The sequence below is a fragment of the Gorilla gorilla genome, chromosome 2 (assembly GCF_029281585.2).
Source record: "Gorilla gorilla gorilla isolate KB3781 chromosome 2, NHGRI_mGorGor1-v2.1_pri, whole genome shotgun sequence".
Lineage (NCBI taxonomy): Eukaryota > Metazoa > Chordata > Mammalia > Primates > Hominidae > Gorilla > Gorilla gorilla.
In genome coordinates this window covers 136,472,641-136,496,454 of record NC_086017.1, presented here as the reverse complement: position 1 = coordinate 136,496,454, position 23,814 = coordinate 136,472,641, and the positions used below count along the sequence as shown (strand labels likewise).

At 45.4% G+C, this 23,814-nt stretch overlaps 1 pseudogene; it reads right to left on the bottom strand.

Moving 5' to 3' along the window:
• Positions 1-23,814, bottom strand: part of LOC101131649 (olfactory receptor 7E24-like) — a 124,988-nt pseudogene that overhangs the window by 98,796 nt on the left and 2,378 nt on the right.

The window sequence follows — 23,814 nt, the reverse complement described above, 5'->3', positions numbered from 1 at the left end:
TTTAGTAGAGATGGGGTTTCACCATGTTGGCCAGGCTGGACTCGAACTCCTGACCTCAAGTGATCCACCTGCCTTGACCTCCCAAAATGCTGGAATTATAGGCATGAGCCATGGCGCCCGGCCCTTTTTTCTTTCTTTTACTGCTTAGGAGAGAGTCATAGTTGAGTATTGATATGTCTCTAGGATCAAGTCAAGGAGAAAATGAAAGTGACTCATCAAGAATATGTGAAAGACAAAACTCCATGATGCCATGGAGGAATTAGCTGCCACAGATGCTAAAAAGCAATATAAAGGCCGGGTGCGGTGGCTCACGCCTTTAATCCCAGCACTTTGGGAAGCCGAGGCAGGTGGATCACTTGAAGTCAGGAGTTTGAGACCAGCCTGGCCAACATGTTGAAACTCCGTCTCTACTAAAAATACAAAAATTAGCCAGGCATGGTGGCAGGCACCTGTAATCCCAGATACTTGGGAGGCTGAGACGGAGAATCACTTAAGCTCAGAAGGCGGAGTTTGCAGTGAACCAAGATCGTGCCACTGCACTCCAGCCTGGGCAACAGAGTCAGACTCTGCCTAAAAAAAAAAAAAAAAAGGCAACATAAAGCCACTAAGGAAAAGTGCAACTGAACAAGGAGGAAATGTTCATAGGAAGCATGAGTTCCAGAGGAAAGCAGAAACCTGCAGGCAGATGGGAACCCTTTGTACAGAGAGCTTTTAAGCAACTTTCCAGTATGCCATCAATAGCAGGGCTCCAATGCATTCTATCTAGAAATATTCACACCAGGTTTCTTTACCTGAAACAAGGTGAGAAAGTAACTAACATCAGAAATTAATCCATTTTCATTCCCTATAACTGCAGCAGGTAAGTAGTATTATCCACATTTAATAGATAAGAGAACTGAGTCTTTGGGATGATATATAGTTAGCCCAAGGTCATGCAACTATTAGATGGTGAAGCCATTTTAGGATCATCTGACTCTAGACCAGGGGTGTCCAATCTTTTGGCTTTCCTGGGCCACACTGGAAGAATTGTCTCAGGCCACACAAAATACACTAACACTCCTGATAGCTGATGAGCTTTAAAAAAAAAATCACAAAAAAACTCAATGTTTTAAGAAAGTTTATGAATTTGTGTTGGGCCACATTCAAAACCATCCTAGGCCGCATGTGGCCCATGGGCCACAGGTTGGACAAATCTGCTCTAGTCCATGGTCTTTTTTTTTTTTTTTTTTTTTTTGAGATGGAAGTCTCACTCTGTCACCCAGGCTGGAGTGCAGTGGCATGATCTCGGCTCGCCACGACCTCCGTCTCCCGGTTCAAGCAATTCTCCTGCCTCAGCCTCCTGAGTAGCTGGGATTACAGGTGTGCACCACTATGTCCAGCTAATTTTTGTGTTTTTAGTAAAGACATGGTTTTGCCATATTGGCCAGGCTGGTCTCGAACTCCTGACCTCAGGTGATCCACCCACCTCGGCCTCCCAAAGTGCTGGGATTACAGGCGTGAGCCACCGCACCCAGCCAGTCCCTGGTTTTTCAATCACACCTTGTTGTCTCCACCACATAGCCATATGAAAGAGCCACACTACTGAACTTCCAAAAGGTAGAAAGGTAGGTAAGAAGAGAACATTTGGTTCTCATATATTTAGGAGGAACATTCAGTTCACCTTGGAATGATATCTTTATCTATCTGACAATTGATGGGTTTTTTTGTTTTGTTTTGTTTTTTATTTTTGTTTTTGTTTTGAGACAGAGTCTCTGTCACCCAGGCTGGAGTGCAGCGGCACAATCTTGGCCCACTGCAACCTCCACCTCCCAGGTGCAAGTAATTCTTGTTCCTCAGCCTCCCGAGTAGCTCGAACTACAGGCACGCACCACCATGGCCAGCTATTATTTTTGTATTTTTTGTAGAGACAGGGTTTTGCCATGTTGGCCAGGCTGGTCTCAAAGCCCTGGCCTCAAGTGACCCACCTGCCTCAGCCTCCCAAAGTACTGGGATTACAGGTGTGAGCCACTGTGCCCATCCCAACTGATGGATATTTTATCTGGCAGATGCTGGTCTTTATGGTTCACTTATTCACAGAAGAATCATTCATTTATTCAACATATGTTTATCATACCATGAATTTTTTAGGCACTGATGATAGAAGAACAAGAAATAGTGCAATGCTCCATAACTCTGATGTATGTTTTATATATATTCTTTTCTATGTATCAACTGTTATAGAAAAAAGAAGCCTACCTGCCCCATGGGGCTTACTTTCCAGTGGGGCTGTAGAAGACTAATTGTAAGTGCACTTCAGGTACTGTACTAGCAGTATTGAGGGGCACAGAAGGGTCAGTGCTTTGCAGCTTAAGCAATCACTTCTGAGGCAAATTCACATACATTTGCAGATAAAGCATCTGTATTAGTCAAGGTTCTCCAGAGGGACAGAACTAATAGGATATATGCATATATGAAAAGTAGTTTATTAGGGAGAATTGGCTCACACGATTACAAGGCGAAGGGCACAATAGGACATCTGCAATCTGGAGGAGAAGCCGGTAAGTGGCTCAGTCTGAGTCCAAAAGCCTCAAAATGAGGGAAGCCAACAGTGCAGCCTTCAGCCTGTGGCTGAAGGCCCGAGAGCCCCTTACAAGCCACTGGTGCAAGTCCCAGAGTCCAAAGTCCAAAGAACCTGGAGTCTGATGTCCAAGGGCAGGAGGAGTGGAGGCAAACATCCAGCATGGGAGAAAGGAGGCAGCCAGAAGACTCAGCAGACAAAGCTTATCCCACCTTCTTCACCTGCTTTGTTCTAGCCACACTGGCAGCAGATTGTATGGTGCCCATCGACACTGAGGATGGGTCTCCCTCTCCCAGTCTACTGACACAAATGTCAATCTCCTCTGGCAACACCCTCACAGACAACCCAGAAACAATACTTTACCAGCCATCTAGGATCCTTCAATCTACTCAAGTTGACACCTAATATTAACCAACACAAGCCCACCCCTTGTCAACTTGGCATTCACACACATCTCCTGAAATCATACTTAATCTACAAATAAATACAATAAGGTCATAATTACGCCTAACTTAATGCAACTATCCTTCGTACAGCCGGAAGCGCACGCATCCTTAACCTAAATATTATTACATAAAGGTAGCAACACTTAAATGCTGATATAAAGTCAACAAATCTTACGTTACATGACAAAGGAAAAAGAAAGGAAATAAAACAGATTGTTAGTAAAGGTGTGTACATGCACAAACATATTCTTAACAAAATAAGGAGGAAATATTCATGACAATTACAGTCATTTTTTCTGCAACCAGTCACGTGATCATAGTTGGTCTTGATAACTACCTTCTTCTAATATCCATTCTGTATTCCCTTTGCCTTCAGCAAGCCCCTCGGCTGGTCATGTTTTTTCACCTGGTGGACCCAAACCTTCATTCCTGATGGGTCAGCCATTTGTAGTCCTGCCTGGATTGGGTTGTTGTACTTTCCCATTGACCTTAATCACAGGGCATGGTAATACTAAGAGACACCCTAAGGGATCTCCTGTATTCCACGCATACTCTTCCTTACCTCCATTGTGGGGTAGTAGTCTGATTTCATCCTGATAGTCAATCACCCCAGCCAACACTGTAACTCCTTTCTTAGCCTGCTGACTTAGAGGAAGGAGGAGCCAAAAGTGTTCAGGTGGCAATCTTAACTTCTAGTTTGATGGAATCATTGTTGTGTCTCTTGGTGGCAGCATTCCTCCCTCTGGTACTAAGACCTCTAGGTCAGCAGAACAAAATGTCATGGGAACAGAAAGCAAAAATTTTGCTAGCAGGTCACTAGGGGTGATGGTGAGTGGTGCCACTTTCACTTCCACCCCTTGATTCCTGGACCTGTGAATACTGGCTATGGGAGAAATAGTACCATATTTATATTGGATGCTGATTCAGAGCATACACAGCCTTCTGGAGAACTTTGCCCCAGTCCTGCAAAGTATTATCACCTAGTCGGTGTTGTAATTGTGACTTCAAAAGGCCATTCCACTGTTCTATCAATCCAGCTGCTTCAGGATGATGGGGAACACAGTAAGACCAGTGAATTCCATGAGCATGAGCCCACTGCTGCACTTCTTTAGCCATTAAGTGAGTGCCTTGGTCAGAGGCAATGCTGTATTGGAATACCATGATGGTGGATAAGGCATTCCATGAGTCCACGGATGGTAGTCTTGGCAGAAGCATTGCATGCAGGATAGGCAAACCCATATCCAGAGTAAGTATCTATTGCAGTGAAGACAAACCTCTGCTGTCCTTTCCATGATGGAAGAGGTCCAATATAATCTACCTGCCACCAGGTAGCTGGCTGATCACCCCGAGGAAGGGTGCCATATCAAGGGCTCAGTGTTGGTCTCTGCTGCTGGCAAACTGGGCACTTGGTAGTGGTCGTAGCCAGGTCAGCCTTGGTAAGCGGAAGTCCTTGTTGCTGAGCCCATGAATAACCTCCATCCCTGCTACCATGGCCACTTTGTTCATGGGCCCATTGGGCGATGACAGGGGTGGCTAGGGAAAGAGGCTGAGTGGTGTCCACAGAACGGGCCATGCTATCCACTTGATTATTAAACTCCTCCTCTGCTGAGGAGCACTCACATGGGATACAAGTAGCCTCAGTTTTTGACCACTCAGACAGGTTCATCCACATACCTCTTCCCCACATTTCTTTGTTACCATTTTCCAATCATGCTTCTTCCAAGTCCCTGGCCATCCAGCCAAACCACTGGTTACAGCCCATGAATCTGTATATAATCGCACATCTGGCCATTGCTTCTTCCATGCAAAGTGCACAACCAGGTGCACTGCTCGAAGTTCTGTCCACTGAGATGATTTCCCCTCACCATTGTCCTTCAGGGATGTTCTAGAAAGGGGCTGCAGTGCTGCAGCTGTCCACTTTCAGGTGGTGCCTGCATATTGTGCCCTAGTCTTCTCTTCCTCTGTCAACTGATCATAGGGAACACCCCATGAGGCCATCGGTGCAGACTGGGTAAGAGAAGGCAGGGTGGCAGAAGTGGGGACCATGGGCATTTAGGCCACTTCCTCATGTAATGTGTTTGTGCCTTCAGGACCTGCTCGAGCCCAGTCATGTATATACCCTTCCATTTGATGATGGAGTGCTGCTGTACATGCCCAACTTTATGGCTAGATGGGTCAGAAAAGACCCAGTTCATCATAGGCAGTTCAGGTCACATGGTAACTTGGTGACCCACAATCAAACGTTTGGTTTTTACCAAGGCACAGTAACAGGCCAAGAGCTGTCTCTCAAAAAGAGAGTAGTTATCTGCAGAAGATGGAAGGGCCTTGCTCCAAAGTCCTGGAGGTCTCCGCTATGATTCACCTATGGGGGCCTGCCAAAGACTCCAAACAGTATCCCTATCTGCCACAGACACCTCAAGCATCATTGGATCTGCTGGGTCATATGGCCCAAGTGCAAAAACGTAAATGGGCCGGAGTAACACACCTGAATGAGGAATGTGCTGCCTCCAAAATCCAAATAGGCCCACTAGTTGCTGTACCTCTTTCTTGGCTGTAGGAGGGGCCAAATGCAACAACTTATCCCTTACCTTAGAAGGAAATTCTCTACAGGCCCACACCACTGATCCCTAGAAATTTCCCTGAGGTAGAAGGTCCCTGAATTTTAGTTGATTTTCTTTTTTCTTTCTTTCTTTCTTTCGTTCTTTTCTTTCTTTCTTCTTTCTCTCTCTCTCTTTCCTTCCTTCCTTCCTTCTTTCTTTTCTTTCTTTCTTTCTTCCTCTCTCTCTCTCTCCCCCCCCGTTCCTTGATTGCTTCCATGGAGTTTCACTCTTGTTGCCCAGGCTGGAGTGCAATGGCACTATCTCGGCTCACTGCAACCTTCGCCTCCCAGGTTCAGGCAATTCTCCTGCCTCAGCCTCCCAAGTAGCTGGGATTACAGGCATGCGCCACCACACCTAGCTAATTTTGTATTTTTTTTAGTAGAGACAGGGTTTCACCATGCTGGTCAGGCTGGTCTTGAACTCCTGACCTCAAGTGATCCACCCCCCTCAGCCTCCCAAAATGCTGGAATTACAGGTGTGAGCCACCACACCCAGCCTTAGTTGATTTATTTCCCATCCCCTGGCATGCACATGTCTCACTAATAAGTCCAGAGTGGTTGCTCCTTCTCACTCCCTGGGCCCGGAGCTTTGGTGCAGGTCCCAGAATTCAAAGTCCAAAGAACCTGGAGTCTGACATCCAAGGGCAGGAGGAACAGAAGGAAACATCCAGCATGGGATAAAGATGAAAGCCAGCAGATTTAGCAAGCCAGCTTATCCCATCTTCTTCTGCCTGCTTTGTTCTAGCCACACTGGCAGCCAATTGGATGGTGCCCACCACATTGAGAGTGGGTCTGCCTCTCCCAGTCCACTGACTCAAATGTCAAACTCCTCTGGTAACATCCTCACAGACACACCCAGAAACAATACCTTACCAGCTACCTGGGCATCGTTCAAGCCAATCAAGTTGACATCTAATATTAACCATCACAGCATCCTAGAGGAATTCATTTTCACTATGTTTGAAATATTTTCATATTTCAAAATTGCTTGTGCAGGATCTGGATTTTAAGCAAACTTTTTTTAAAAAATTTTTTGAGAAAGAGTCTCGCTTTGTTTTCCAGGCTAGAGTGCAGCGGCGCGATCTTGACTCACTGAAACCTCTGCCTCCCAGGTTCAAGTGATTCTCCTGGCTTGCTGGAGTATCTGAGACTGAGTAGCTGGGACTACAGGCATATGCCACCACGCCCAGCTAATTTTTCTATTTTTAGTAGAAACAGTTTTTCACCATGTTGCCTAGTCTGGTCTCGAACTCCTGACCTCAAGTGATCCACCTGCTTTGGCCTCCCAAAGTGCTGGGATTACAGGCGTTAGCCACTGCACCCGGCCAAATAAATATTTTTTAAAAATTGCTTTGGCAACGGGTTCATACAGTAGAGACTTGTGCCAGCCTGAGGCAAAACCTAATGAGAAGAGTGAGGTGGACAGATTACAGGGTCAAAGTGATATGTGTCTAATCCTCCAAAGACAGGATATCCCAGTGAAGTTCCCAAGGCAAAAGACTTCAAGGGCTGAGGACTACAGATGGGCTTTATTACTGTGAGCAGGCCAGATCATCCTTAGAAGGGTTGGGCCTTAGATGGAGCATTTTGTTTTTTGTTTTTTTGTGCAGTTTTTTTGAGTCATGGTCTTGCTCTGTCATCCAGGCAGTGGCACCATCATAGCTCACTGCAGCCTTGACCTCCTGGGCTCAAAAAATCCTCCCACCTCAGCCTCCCCAGTAGCTGGGAGTACAGGTACGTGCCACCACACTCAGTCTCACCATACTCACTACACTCAAAATATTTTTTTGGTAGAGATGGGGGTCTTACTATATTGCCCTGGCTGATCTCAAACTCTTGGCCTTAAGCAATCCTCCCACCTTAGCCTCCCAAAGAACAAGGATTACAGGCATGAGCCACCATGCCTGGCCGAGACTGAACATTTTGTATGGGACCTCTCTTCCACCAGTCCAACTTTTTTGTGTGTGGAAGAGATGGGATCTCATCATGTTGTCCAGGTTGGTTTTGAACTTCTGGGTTCACGCAATCCTGCCTCAGCCTAGCAAAGTGCTGGAGTTACAGGCGTGAGCTGCCGTGCCTGGCAGCCCAATATTTTTTGTGTGTGAATATGATTTAAATGATTAAGTACAGGCTAGAGCAAACAGAAGGAACTCGTAGATATAATCATTAGAAGGGTCGTACAGCTATTCGTTTTTCATTTAGCATAATGAAATACTTTATTCATTCAGCATTTAATTACTAGTAGGGTTTGTGCTTCAGTGGAGAATACAGACATCGAAACACCTCTCAGCTTCAAGAGCACACATTCTAGTGGAGAAGACAAAGTTGACAAGGCATGAACACCGACAGCTTTGTGCAGAGCGTGCCAAGAGCCCAGAGGGGCTGTTGGAACATATTAGGGTGGAATTAGCTTTTCTGAGGGTGGAGAGGGACAGTAATGCTTGAGTTTGAGTTTGATTTTGGAGAAGGAAGGTACTGAAAGCAGACAGCAGAGCACATGCAAAGCCAGGTAGTTGTGAAAGAAGCCACTTGGTTCAGAGGTTAGAGTGATGCAGAGTTGAAATGTATGGTTGGAAAGTAGAGTATGGGCATGATAGATGAGGCTGCAGAAGGGAGCACTAACAGCTCATGAAGGGCTGCCACATGTGCACTGAGGCACTTGGAATGTGGTGAATAAACAATGAGAAATAAACCATAAAAAAGCTTTAGGGCTGGGCATCGTGGCTCATGCCTGTAAGCTCAGCATTTTGGGAGGCCATGCTGGGAGGATCACTTGAGCTCAGGCGTTTGAGACCAGCCTGGGCAATATGGCAAAACCTCACCTCTACAAAAGATACAAAACTTAGCCAGGTGTGGTGGTGCGTGTCCCACAGCTACTCTGGAGGCTGAGGTGGGAGGATCATCTAAGCCTGGGAGGTTGAGGCTGCAGTGAGCCATGATAGTGCCACTGCACTCCAGCCTGGGTGACAGAGCAAGACTTCGGCACACACACACAAAAAATTCGTTAGGCCTAGAAATGCCATAATCATATTTGTATTTTAATAGATCACCAAGAATGCAGTGAGAATGATTATAAAGGGCAAGAACAACGAAGAGGGACTACTAAGAAGGCCGGAGCCATAACTTGGCATAAGTCATATGAATGCATTTCCATTATGAACAATTTAAATAGTTGAGAAGCTATTCCAGAAGGAACACATTAGCCTATGAATGGATATTTAGATTGTTTCCCATTTTCTTCTGTTACAAACTATGAATATGCTTGTACAGTTGCTCAATTAATTGCTTCCAAAAAAGATGACTTCTTAAAATGGTCTTAAAAGGCTAGATGACCATTCTCTTGGCACAGCTAACAAGATTTTTCCAGGAGTTAAGGGAAGTATAAGATGGTAAAAGTGCATTAAGATTACTTCAGACCCAATTAATATCAGCCACAGCATGACTGAGCCCAGCACTGTGAAGATTAGCACTGATTCTATTACAATCCAGTCTGACACTGGCACTCATATGTTGAGCACAGCATTATTCACAATAGCAAAGTCACAGAATCCACCTAAGTGTCCAGTGGATTGGATAAAGAAAATGTGGCACATATACATCATGAAATACTATGCAGCCATAAAAATAATGAAATCATCTCCTCTGCCCCAGTATCTCCCAATATACGCATGTAACAAATATGCACATGTATCCTCTGGATCCAAAATAAAATTTAAAAACAAAAAAGAATGCAGTGCAAGAGGGGAAGAACTCTCGAAGCTCCCAAGGATAGGCTTGGGAAGAGTACGTGAATGAGATGGAAATGTGCTCTATTTTTCCTTCCTTGGAAAGTCTGGCCTTAAAGAGGAAACTGGTGACAAGGGAAAATCAGGCTGAGGCTTTCAGAGCAATTCGGCACGTGAAGCTGATGGTGCAGGAGATGGTGTCTGGCCCCACACCCCACCACCACTGCTGCTGTTGGCCAGCTGTCAGTGGTTGGTCATGGAAGGCTATTTGATATGCAAAGCTTAAAACAAGTGGCCTCCACTCTACCCTTTCTGCGGCAGCTCTCTTCCTAGTTCACCTGTTAATCACTGAAACAACTGAAAGCCTTCCAAGGTCTAAGATCAGATTTGTTTGGGGTCATACCTTCCTTAGGTTCTGTTCCAACACCATCTGTGACAGACTGATGCTGATGTTAGTTATCAGCAGAAATCAGCAAGGATCAAGAATTCACATTATTGGACAGGCGCAGTGGTGCATGCCTGTAATCTCAGCGCTTTGGGAGGCCGAGGTGGGTGGATCACTTGAGGTCAGGAGTTCAAGACCAGCCTGGCCAACATGGCAAAACACTGTCTCTACTAAAAATACAAAAACTAGCTGGGCATGGTGGCACACCTGTAATCCCAGCCTCGGCCTCCCAAAGTGCTATTATTATACGCATGAGCCACCACGCCTGGTCACCCCCAGTATTTTATTTATTTATTTATTATTTTTTTGAGACAGAGGCTCACTCTGCCATCCAGCCTGGAGTGCAGTGGCACGATCTCAGCTCACTGCAAACTCTGCCTCCTGGGTTCACAAGATTCTCATGCCTCAGCCACCCGAGTAACTGGGATTACAGGTGCATGCCACTTCACCCAGCTAATTTTTTGTATTTTTAGTAGAGACGGGGTTTCACCATGTTGGCCAGGCTGCTCTCGAACTTCTGACCTCAGGTGATCTGCCCACTTCAGCCTCCCAAAGTGCTGCGATTACAGGTGTGACCCACTGCACCTGGCCCACCCCCAGTACTTTAGAATGTGCTTTATTTGGATAGAGGATCTTTAAAGATGTAATTAAGTTAAAATAGGTTATTAGGGCCAGCCATAATCCAATATGAGTGGTTTCCTTTGTTCGACAGAAATTGTGGCAGGTGGCCAGGCATGGTGGCTCATGTCTGTAATCCCAGCACTTTGGGAGGCTGAGGTGGGCAAATCACTTGAGGCCAGGAGTTCAAGACCAGCCTGGCCAATGTGGTGAAACCCCATCTCTACTAAAATACAAAAATTAGCTTAGTATGGTGGCACACGCATGTAGTTCCAGCTACTCGGGTGTCTGAGGCAGGAGAATCACTTGAACTTGGGAGGCAGAGGGTACAGTGAGCCAAGATCATGCCACTGCACTCCAGCCTGGCAACAGGGCAAGATTATGTCTAAAAAAAAGAAAAAAAGAAGAAATTACGGCAGGCCATTGTTTTGTACTGAGTTTCTGCTCTAGGACCCAACAGACCAGACCAAATCAAAATGGAGTCACTCATGCTAAATGTCACATAATCAAACTAAAACTTTAAGGAAGCAAATAGATCCCCAAATAGCCTAGTTTTTCCTGAAAATAGGAGATGCCAGTCAGCATAATAAGAAAGTCCACTCTGCTTTAAATTTTAGAAAAAAAGTAACCTGAAGTAATCTGTTGTTAACCAATCAGTTTTGTTTTGTGTTTTTGAGAGAGGGTCTCACTCTGTCACCTAGGCTGGAGTGCAGTGGTATGATCAAGGCTTTCTGCAGCCTCAACCTCCTGGGCTCAAGTGATCCTCCCACCTCAGCCTCCCAAGTAGCTGGGACTACAGACACATGCCACCACGCCTAGCTAATTTTTAAATTTTTTTGTGAAGATGAGGGTCTCCTTTTGTTGTGCAGATTGGTCTCAAACTCCACCTCAGCCTTCCAAAGTACTGGGATTACAGGCATGAGTCACTGCACCTGGCAACCACTCCGTTTTTTTCCATTGTTCTGTTTCCTTGTTCCCACTTTACAAAACTCACTGTTCTGACTTGTCCAGTGGGAGCTCTCATTCTGTTTTGTAGAATGGAGGCTGCCTTGATTCACGAATTGTGAATAAAAGCCATTAGATCTATAATTAAATATGTTGTAATTTTATCTTTTGATACCACATAAGAAAAGGAAAATAGGACACAGACAGGTACAGGTAGAAGACCATGTGGAGACACAGGGAAAAGACAGCCATCTACAAACCAAGGAGAGAGGACTTACAAGAAACCAACCCTGCTGATACCTTGATCTGACTTTTAGCATCCAAAATTGTGAGAAAATGAATTTCTGTTCCTTCAGCCACTCAGTCTGTGGTACCTTGTTATAACAGCCCTAGCAAAATACACCTGCATTTTCACTCTTCTTTGCCCCTACATATGGCCGGGAGAATACACTGGTGCAATCTTGGCTCACCACAACCTCTGCTTTCCAGGTTCAAGCGATTCTCCTGCCTCAGCCTCCTGAGTAGCTGGGACTACAGGCACGCACCATCACGCTCAGTGAATTTTTGTATTTTTTTAGTAGAGATGGGGTTTTGCCCTGTTGGCCAGGTTGGGCAGGCTGGTCTCAAATTCCTGACCTCAGGTGATCCACTTGACTCAGTCTCCCAAAGTGCTGGGATTATAGGTGTGAGCCACTGCCCTTGGCCCTATAAAGGCACTCATAAGATTTATACTTAGATGTCATCAGTCCCTCTCAGAAGTATGATGCTTTTTCTCCGGTTACAGATTTCACAGCTAGAACAGACTCTAAACCAGAGATCCCAAACTGGTACCTATGGGTTGAATCTGGTCACAAACATTTTGGTTTGGTCCCCACAATATTAAAAAAAAAAAATTTTAGGCCAGGCACAGTGGCTCATGCCTGTAATCCCAGCACTCTGGGAGGCCGAGGCAAGCGGATCATGAGGTCAGGAGATCAAGACCATCCCAGCTAACATGGTGAAACCCTGTCTCTACTAAAAATACAAAAAATTAGCCGGGCGTGGTGGCAGGCGCCTGTAGTCCCAGCTACTCAGGAGGCTGAGGCAGGAGAATGGCGTGAACCCGGGAGGTGGAGCTGGCAGTGAGCCGAGATCGTGCCACTGCACTCTAGCCTGGGCAACAGATCGAGACTCCATCTCAAAAAAAAAAAAAAAAAAAATTTAATGGTGGTGAACATTTAAAACTTGAGGGCAGCCAGGCATGGTGGCACACACCAGTAATCCTAGCACTTTGTGATCCACCTGACTCGGCCTCCCAAAGTGCTAGGCTTCTCTTAGAAAACAAGCCTTGGCTTCACTAAGCCTTTCTGGCAACAGCCTGTTGTAGTGAAGTAGTCGTACTCTCTGTAGAAGGAGCACATACCCTCCACTAACCTACAGTCTCCATCCGGCCTACTGTTCACCATCTGCATCTATGACTCTTGTCAACTAAAAAGGACCAAAATGTGTTCTCCTCCTCCCTTCAGAATGTCTTCTCAATAGCAAGAGATATGGAAGTTATGATTGTGATATTTCCTTTGAATTTTGTTCAACTACCACATTTGATATTTTACCTGATTAAAAGCTGAGCATGAAACTGAGAGTGTGATACCATGAGAAAGTGTCACTGAAGCGTGGAGAGCTGAGGCTTAGGGAAGACTGAAGACTGAAAGTCAGAGGACTAACTGACCTTAGCCTCTGGCAGCCTGACCAAAGGTTCCAAGTAATTAGCAGCTTGGCATGCCAATAGTATTGCATCTACCAAGGGTAACTTAAATTGCCAAAGGCAATGAGGAAATATTGCCTCAAGTTCTCCAGGACTAAAAGCAAGTAGAATCAGGCACAGTGCATGGCAGAGGACACTGTCTCTCTGTCATGCTTCTCTGAGATGAATTGATACTACTGGGCCGTGGTCTGCATGAAATGCGTTCATCTGTTCATTTCCTAGAACATGTGAAAAATTTGTTTAAGATCTGACCAGTTATTTCTAAAACATTAGGAATGGCTCAGAAGAGCTAAAATAGTTTTTTGTTTTTGTTTTTGTTTTTGTTTTTGTTTGAGAGAGAGAGTCTCGCTCTGTCACCCAGGCTGGAGTACAGTGGCAAGATCTTGGCTCACGGCAACCTCTGCCTCCCAGGTTCAAGGAATCCTCCTGCTTCAGCCTCCCAAGTAGCTGGGACTATAGCATGCACTACCACGCCTGGCTAATTTTTGTATTTTTAGTACAAATAGGTTTCACCAAAACCCCATGTTGGGCAGGCTGGTCTTAAACTCCTGACCTCAGGTGATCCACCCACCTCAGCCTCCCAAAGTGCTGGGATTACAGGCATGAGCCACTGTGCCCAGCCAGAAGAGCTAAAATAGGTTTTGTTGCAGGTCAGAGGGCTATGACTTGCAAGACATGAACAACTATAATTGCCATAAAAAGAACAGTTTATGAGGAGCCAAAATGGCCTCACAGATGGAAGGAAAGGGCAGAATGTCCTTTTACGCCATGCCCATTGTACTGAGCAACTTTTCACCAAGTCATATTGTGTCCGGAGTTTGTTCCTTCCAGTGGGTTCGTGGTCTCACTGACTTCAAGAATGAAGCTGCGGACCTTCACAGTGAGTGTTACAACTCTTAAAGGTGGCACGGACCCAAAGAGTGAGCAGAAGGAGATTAACACTGAGAAGGCCCCACCAGTGTCCAGGAGGAAGTCAATTTCCTGGCCCTCAATGGTTAAACATACCCAGGGCTCAGTGAGGGTGATGACATGAGCTAGTGCTTGCCCCAGGCACCCTCAGTCCTGTTGTTGGATCATCTTGTTGGGGGCTTCTGGCCCAGACAACCTTTGTCCTCTGGGGCAGTGCGCCTTCCAGCGATTGCCTCGGCATAGCGGACATGGGCGAGGGGGCGGCTTGTTTCTCAATGGACAATTTTTTTTAAGGTGTCCTTGCAAACCACACTGGTGAAAAGCCCTACTGGGTTATTGGCCTGCTCCATTTTCTGTCCTCTCTGAACCACCAAGTTTTGTTTGTCTGAGGGCCATGACTAAGGCTGTGGCCTTTCTCTGATCTCGCTTTTCCTTCTCAGCCTATTCCTCTTGGTCCCTATTATAGAACACCGAGGTTGCTAGGTTTAATAAAGCCTCCAGATTTTGTTCAGGGCCCAGGGCTCGCTTTTGGAGCTTTCTCCTGATATCTGCAGCTGATTGGGTAATAAACTTATCTTTGAGGATCAATTGACCCTCAACGGAGTTGGGTGACAGGGGAGTATATTTTCTTAAGGCCTCCCGTAGCCACTTGAGGAAGGGGGAAAGATTTTCTTCCTTTCCTTGAGTTATGGTGGATATCATTAAATAATTCATGGGCTTTTTCCTAATTCTCCTTAACCCTTTTAGAACACAGGTCAGCAGATGTTTGTGACTCCAGTCTCCATGATCTGAGTCAAGGTCCCAGTGGGGATTCATACTGGGGACGGCTTGCTGACCGGTAGGGAATTTGTTCCTTTCTTCAGCTGTCATTCTATCATTTACTTGACTAAGATGCCAGGTATCTCCAAACTCTCAGGCTGCAGCCAAAGCTGCATTCTTTTCGTTAAAGGCCAGGGTTTGATCTAACAATAGCATGACATCTCTCCAAGTGAGGTTGAAGGTTTGCCCTAGACCCTGTAAGACATCTATATACCTATCAGGATCATCCAAAAACTTCCCCAGGTCTACCTTGATCTGCTTTAAAGCAGAGAGGGAGAAAGGGACATGTACCCAGGTTGGGCCAAATTCCCCTCCCCCTACAGATTGAAGGGGACATAACTGATAGCCTGGGGGTTTTTGTGGTCCCTTGGAGATTTCTTTGCTTGTTTCCTCCTGGGCAGGGGAGATTAGAGGAGGCTTATCATTAATAGGAAGGGGAGCTGTAGGGTGGCCAGGATATGGAGGTAAGCTGAGAGGTCCTCCTGTGAAATGTAAATTGCAAGCTTTGCATAGTTGTGGATTATTCTTCAATGAAAAGAAAGCTTGGACATAAGGTATTTCACTCCATTTGCCTTCCCTCTTACAGAAAAGGTCAAGCTGCAGGATAGTATTGTAATTTATACTTCCCTCAGGTGGCCATTTTTCCCCATCAGAGAGAGAATATTGGGGCCAGGCCACAGTGCAGAAAAAAATAAGCTGCTTCTTTTTCAGGGTTTGTGGGTCAAATTGGTCCCAATGGCTTAAGATGCATTTCAAGGGTGAGCCTGTTGATGCCTGAGTGTTTCCCATCTGAAAGAAAAAACCGCCTGTGGTTTTGGTTTGTTTGTTTCCCAACCCCCTGCCCCACCCAAGAACCCACAACGGTCCCTGGACCCTGCTGATCAGAATAGTTGCACTCACCGATGCAGCAGCAGATTCCCCTCTTGCCCAAGAACTCTCAACTGTCCCTGGACCATGCTGATCAGAACAGTTGCGCTCACTGAAGCAGCAGCAGAAACACTAGTTTTCCTCCTAGACCACAAAGAGGACCGAGGAAGGTCAGATTTAGTGGTCCTTACCGATGCATTTTCGAAAACCTGCACTCTTGCTCTTCCTCTTAGACTACAAAGAGGACCGAGATTTAGTGGCCCTTACCAACACATTCTCAAAAACCTGTTAAAGAGTCCTAAGCATTTTCTCCCATTAGCATTGGGAACTTAACCTTGTCCTATAAAGATTATATGCCTCAAAATGGAGTGGAGGGCCATACCCTGAGAGAGGGAAGAGATCTCCAGGGTTAGAAGAGTGACTCCTTTTGTTTTCACTTCTCATCAAATGAATAGGAAGGATATAATTTCTGAGGCTCCCCGTATCCTAGCTTCGGGAATAGCTTTTTTAGACCTGCTAGTCTGAGGAGGGATCCTAAAATTCCAGATAGTGCCCCCTCCCCGATGGGGCTTTGGGCGAAAAATTATGTCTTTCTGATTGGTGAGCCCGGGTACCTAACGAAGGGAACAGAGTCCTGAAATTTATACTAGAAATCATTCTTACAGGAGAAACTAGAAAAGCACCAGAGACAGGGAGTGGTTTTTAGAAGGGGGACTAGCCTCAGAGAAGAGAGGCAGGAGGAAGTTTGTCTGACTGATGTTAGGACCCAGGAGGGAAGGGTCAGGATAGATAGGATAGATGGGTGACTCTTACTTGGGCGATGTGACTTTGAGAGTTCTGCTCACATCTACAGGGTCAACCAACTTTTTGTCGGGACCCTGGAGCTGAATGGCTTTCCTCTCTGTCGTCCCTCAGCTCAGCCCGGAAATACAGGAAAAGTGGAAGCTGGTTCCATGCAAACCAATGCTCCCAACTCCAAAGAGTTGGGGGTTGTTAGAGAGCCCTTTCCCAGAAAGTCTGACACCCGTGTCTTTAGTCCAGTGGCTGTGCTAGTCACTTTAAACTGGCCGATAGGTGCCCAGTGTTTAGCCCCTGAATTCTAAGGAAAAATAGGACAGAATAGCAAGCAAAAGGGGTCCAATGGTACTGACCATGTGGTGAAATCCCCAACAAGCCCCCAGGATGTGTTTGGAGTTTGTTCCTTCTGGTGGGTTCGTGGTCTTGCTGACTTCAAAAATGAAGCTGTGGACCTTTGCAGTGAATGTTACAGCTCTTAAAGGTGGCACAGACCCAAAGAGTGAGCAGCAGCAAGATTTATTGTGAAGAGCAAAAAACAAAGCTTCCAAAGCATGGAAAGGGACCCGAGTAGGTTGCCACTGCTGGCTGGGGTGGCCAGCTTTTATTCCCTTATTTGTCCCTGCCCATGTCCTGCTGATTGGTCCATTTTACAGAGTACTGATTGGTCCATTTTACAGAGTGCTGATTGGTCCATTTTACAGAGTGCTGATTGGTCCATTTTACAAACCTCTAGCTAGCTACAGAACGCTGATTGGTGCATTTTTACAGAGCACTGATTGGTGCATTTTACAAACCTCTAGCTAGCTACAGAACACTGATTGGTGCATTTTTACAGAGCACTGATTGGTGCATTTTACAAAACCTCTAGCTAGCTACAGAGCACTGATTGGTGTGTTTTACAATCCTCTTGCAAGACAGAAAAGTTCTCCAAGTCCCCACTCAACCCAGGAAGCCCAGCTGGCTTCACCTCTCAGTATGGTTGTCCAATTCCATTTTAAAGCTGTAGTGGCCAAGCATGGTGGCCTATGTCTGTAATCACAGCATTTTGGGAGGTTGAGGCAGGAGAATCATTTGAGCCCAGAAGTTTGAGACCAGCCTGGGCAACATATCAAGACCCCATCTCAGCTAGGCATGGTGGCTCATACCTGTAATCCCAGCACTTTGGGAAGCCGAGGCGGGTGGATCACCTGAAGTCAAGAGTTCGAGACCAGTTTCACCAATATGGTGAAATCCCATCTATACTAAAAATATAAAAAATATAAAAATTAGCCAGGTGTGGTGGCGCATGCCTGTAGCTACTCAGAAGGCTGGGACAGGAGAATTGCTTGAATCCAGGAGGCAGAGGTTGCAGTGAGCCGAGATTGTGCCACTGCACTCCAGCCTGGGCAACACAGCGAGACTCCCTCTCAAAAAAAAAAACAAAAAAATACACACAAAAAGCATTTCTACAAAGTAAAAAAATTAGCTGCATAGAGCCTTCCAAGGTGCAGTTCCTTCCCTGCCAGGGGCTTTCTGGGCACATCCTTCTATCTCCTTAATGAAGATTCATGATGCACAGTAAATTCCCCAAGAAATTCTGCAGTAAAGGAACCAGTCTCACTTAAAATAAAATTAGTGTTTTTCAAATGTATGAAATCACAGCAAGAAAAATTTTAAATCAAGTAACACCTATTAATACCCCACAATATTGTGTGGAGTACATATTGAAAAGTGCTCCCCTGGTGTTTGCCTTTTTTTTCTTTTGGTAAAGGGATGCAGTTTTTTCAAAAGAAATATTGGCACATGCCCTCTCACATTAATCAACGTTCTCCGTCAAATGAGTCATTTCATGGAAACAATACACTCACATACCATCTCAAAAGCTGATCCACATGAGCGCTCCCCGGAATTCATAACCCTGACATTTCATGCTAGTAAGCATTGGTTGCCTTCTCTCTCCTTTCCCATGGCAACCCCTGGCATTCGCCACTTGACGATGGAAAGGTCACGTGACTGCAGTTAAATCTGTGCATTTTATTGAAACTGTGAGCAAAATACTACCTGCACTAGCCAAATGAGTCTAAAAACGGACAAAAAGGACACATAGCTTTAAAATAAATGTGTTCTCATTTTATAATACAGTTTTAAAGGCTCCAGTGAAATACTTTTAAGTTCAATAGGGATTCAAGGGGAAGTTGTGGAGAGAAGCAAACAATGGGAGGGAAGTTTCATTTTATCAAAATCGGAATAAAATAGACTCTTTTTCTCCTTTCCTATCCTTCATTCCTCCTCTCAAATAAAAACACCAACTGTGTCTATTTCTTTCACTCCCACTACAAGCTTTGAGCTTGGCAGGGGAGTGTTTGAAGAGAAATGCTGCTCTCTTGGAGCCCTTTAGCTGAATCACTCCATCAGAGTGGGAAATCACAAAAGGATTTCTGCCTAAACTGCAGGCAAGTGTGGTGGGAGGTAGAGGATCTCTTGATTAATTGAAACTCTGTTTCAGCAAAGTAGTAAAACCTATTACCAATGTGAACACTTTGTCTTCTCAGAATATCTTTCTTCCTTTTCTTTCTTTTCTTTTTTTTTTTTTTTTTTTTTGAGACGGAGTTTTGCTCTTGTTGCCCAGGCTGAAATGCAATGGTGCAATCTTGGCTCACTGCAACCTCCGCCTCCTGGGTTCAAGCGATTCTTCTGCCCCAGCCTCCTGAGTGGCTGGGATTACAGGCATGCGCCACCACGCCTGGCTAATTTTGTATTTTTAGTAGAGACGGGGTTTCCCCATGTTCGTCAGGCTGGTCTCGAAATCTGGACCTCAGGTGATCCACCCACCTTGGCCTCCCAAAGTGCTGGGATTACAGGTGTGAACCGCAACGCCCGGTCTCGTTTTCTTTTTTTAAGAAATTGTGGGTTCACAACCTTATTCTCAGTGGGAACTTTTTTCCTGGCTGCATTCCTCCCTGCGTTGCCCTCCTCTCATGGGATTAGCACTGTTTCCCGCACCCCTGCTCCCTGCTACCCTGCCCCGAGTTTCTCTGTGGCCTATCCTCCCATTCATTCCAGCTGCGGGTTCTTGTGCTTCAAGGAAACTAATCATACTTCCCTTTCTTGCATGTCAGGGTTAGAGAGAGAAAATAAAAGCAGGCAGCATTTTTTCTAGTGCACTAGACATCAGGCACTCTCTTTTTTTTTTTTTTTTTTTTTTTGAGACAGGGTCTCGCTCTGTCACCCAGGTTAGCTAAAGTGCAATGGCACAGTCTTGGCTCACTGCAACCTCTGACTCAAGCAATCCTCCCTCCTCAGCTTACCTAGTAGCTGGGACTACAGGCACATGCCACCTCACCCAGCTAATTTTTTTTTTTTTTTTTTTTTTGAGATGGAGTTTCGCTCTGTCACCCAGGCTGGAGTGCAGTGGTGCGATCTCAGCTCACTGCAACCTCCTTCTCCTGGGTTGAAGCAATTCTCATGCCTCAGCCTCCCGAGTAGCTGGGACTACAGATGCGTACCACCATGCCTGGCTAGTTTTTGTATTTGTAGTAGAGATGGAGTTTCACCATGTTGGCCAGGCTGGTCTCAAACTCCTGACTTCAAGTGATCCTCCCTTCTCGGCCTCTCAAAGTGCTGGGATTACAGGTGTGAGCCACCACTCCTGGCCCCATAATTTTTGTATTATTTTGTAGAGATGGGGTTTCACCATGTTGTCAAGTCTGATCTTGAATTTCTAGGCTCAAACAATTACCTGCCTTGGCCTCCCAAAGTGCTGGGATTACAGGTGTGAGCCATCATGCCTGGCCTTCTACATGTTTATTTCATCCTATTTTTCCATTTTACAGATGAAAAAACTGAGGCTTACCAAGGCAAGTAACCTCCCCAGGATCACATGCACTAAGTGGCAGAGCCAGGATTTGAAGGCTTGTGCCAAAGTTCATGTTCTTAACCACTGTAATAAATTCATCCACTCATTCAACAAATGTGTCAAGCAATGGTCAAGTACTGGGGACACTGTAGTAGGGAAAAAAGAATCAAGTCTTTCTTCACAGAGCTTACATTCTAGTAAGGAGACAGACAATGCATAACAAAGCATATAATGTTGGCCAGGCGCCGTGGCTCAGGCCTGTAATCCCAGCCCTTTGGGAAGCCAAGGCGGGTGGATCACCTGAGGTCAGGAGTTCGAGACCAGCCTGGCCAGCATGGCAAAACCTCGCCTCTACTAAAAATACAAAAATTAGCCAGGCATGGTGGCGGGTGCCTGTAATCCCAGCTACTTGGGAGGCTGAGGCAGGAGAATGGCTTGAACCCAGGAGGCAGAGGTTGCAGTGAGGCAAGATCATGCCATCACACTCCAGCCTGGGCAACAGAGGAGACTCCCTCTCAGAAAAAAAAAAAAAAAAAAATGTCAAGTGCTATGAAGAAAACTAAAGCAGGGTAAAGGGATAGAGTGTAATGGGTAGGAACTGCTACTCTGTATAGAGTGGTCAGGGAAGGTCTCTAGGAGGAGATGACACTGAAGCAGAGATGGCCTTAGGTATCTACATTTTCACACTGACACCCACAAACTGGGTGATTTCAGGTAATGTTCTTAGAATTCTACATTTATTGTACATACTCTGATGGGTCTCTTTTGATTAGAATTTCTAACTTGAAAACTCCATTGCATTTGGGAGACAAAGCTGGCATTCTCCCACAGAAATATGTTGAATGTCTTCAGAAATATGTTGTTTGATGTGTCTTCAGAGATGTCCCTAGCAGAAGGGTGCCCTCACCAAACACCAACATTCATTTTACTTAGCAGGTAGCCCTACCCTTCTAAACAATGGCTAACAGTTGCTGAACACTTAGCTCATCCTGCGTCAGACCAGACTCTAAGTGCTTTAAATGACATGAGTCATTTCATTTAATGCTGACAACCCCTCAAAGAGAGAGACTGGCTTGGCTGCCATAGCAAAATACCATAGACTGGGTGGCTTAAACAACAGCAATTTATTTTTTCACAGTTCTGGCGGCTGATAGTCCAAGGTCAAGATACCAGCATGGTCAGTTTCTGATGGCGGCTCTTTTCCTAGGTTGCAGGTAGCTGTCTTCTCCAAGTGCCCTCACATGGCAGGGGTGGTGAGGGCTGGGGCATGGTACATGCTAGCTTTCTGGTGTCTCTTCTTACAAGGGCACTAATCCAATCATTAGGACCTCATGAAAACGTAAGTGTCTCCCAAAGGCCCTATCTCCAAATACCATTGCATAGAAGTTAGGCCTTCATTGTAGAAATTTGGGGAGTAACACAGTTACTCCTATCTTGTAGGTGATGAAACAGGCACAAAGAGGTTAGGTAACTTGCCTAAGGTCACAGGGAGTGGAATCCGCGTGTCAGTCTGATAGAAGAGACCATGATCTTGACCACTATGCATACGCAGCTTCTCTCCATGGGCAGGGCACCCTCATCTCTTACCCAGCTAGACTGGTAGGGAAGGCACAGAGATGAAGTACACATCCTTCTTTGATGGCTTTCAAAAAAGTACATTTCTTTATCTTCCTTATTCAAACAGTATGTCCTCCTCTCTCTTTGGATGCTGAATGGAACAGTCAAACTCAGATCCTATTGTAAAACATTTTTGATAAAAAGTTTTGGCTTTAAAACAAAGAAAAACAAAACATCTATCCTACCAACTCCCATGGCCATGACTCCACAAGCATTATAACCTTCTGATAATAATTTAGTTTATCTTGCTGAGTTTCTTACACCGAATGTGCTGACACTCAAACCTGAGTACTCTAGACTGTATTTTTTTTTTTTTTTTGAGACAGAGTCTTGTTCTGTCATCCAGACTGAAATACACTGGTGTGATCTCAGTTCACTGCAGCCTCAACCTCCCGGGCTCAAGCAGTCCTCCCACCTCAGCCTCCCAAGTAGCTGGGACTGCAGGCATGTGCCACCACACTCAGCTCATTTTTGTTTTTTTACTAGAGACGAGTTTTGCCAGTTGCCCAATGTGGTCTCAAACTCCTGAGCTCAAATGATCCACCCTCCTTGGCCTCTCCCGGGTCCAAGCAATTCTCCTGCCTCAGCCTCCCGAGTAGCTGGGATTACAGGCATGAGCCACCACACCTGGATAATTTTGTATCTTTAGTAGAGACAGGGTTTCACCATGTTGGTCAGGCTGGTCTCAAACTCCCGAGACCTCAGGTGACCCGCCCGCCTCAGCCTCCCAAAGTGCTGGGATTACAGAAGTGAGCCACCACACCCGGCCAGTAATTTCTAATCTTATAGCTAATTTGTTAGTCCTGCAAAGGCAGACTGGTCCCCAGGCTAAAAGAGGGGTCTTTTCGGGAAAGGGTGATTATCAATTTTGTTTCAGAGTAAAACCATGAACTGAATTCCTTCCTAAAGTTAGTTTGGCCTGTGTCCAGGAATGAACAAGGACAGCTTAAAGGCTAGAAGCAAGATGGAGTCAGGTCTGATTTCTTTCACTGTCATAATTTCCTTAGTTATAATTTTGCAAAGGTAGTTTCACTATTGCAAATCCAGTCCATTTGCAGTACTGTAGCCCCATCCCAGACACAGCTTGGATCCATTTACTTCTCTCTATCCCCACTGCCACCACTCTAGTCCAAGCCACTATGATCTCTGCCCTCATTCCCTATAATATCCTCCTACCTAGTCGCCCTGCTTCCTCTTTTTCTCCCACTAAAATTAATTCTCCATGTGGCAGCTAGAGAATGTTTTTTAAAAAATAGCATTATTGCAATATAATTCATCCACCATAAATTCACCCATTTAAAGTATACAATCAAGTGAGTTTTCATATACTTACAAGATTGTACAACCATCACTATTATCTAATTTTAGAACATTTTTATTACCCCCACCCCCAGAAAACCCCATATTCATTAGCAGTCATTTCCCATTCCTCCTTTCTCCTATCCCTAGCAACCACTCATCTACTTTCTATCTCGATGGATTTGCCTATTCTGGACATTTCACATAAATGGAAGCATACAGTATGTGATATTTTTGCGTCTTGCATCTTTCACTTAGAATCATGTTTTTTATATTTTTATCCCACAAGCTTTTTTCCACTTTTATATTTATTTATGTATTTATTTAAAGAGACAGGTCTTCTATGTTGCCCAGGCTACCCTCAAACTCCTGGGCATAAGTGATTCCCCCCATCTCAGCTTCCCAAGTAGCTGGGACTACAGGTGTGCATGACCACACCTGGCTTTCCATTATTTGTCTTTGTTTTTTTTTTTTTTTTGAGATGGAGTCTCACTCTGTCGCCCAGGCTGGAGTGGTACGATCTCAGCTTACTGCAACCTCCGCCTCCCAGGTTCAAGCAATTCTCCCGCCTCAGCCTCCAGAGTAGCTGGG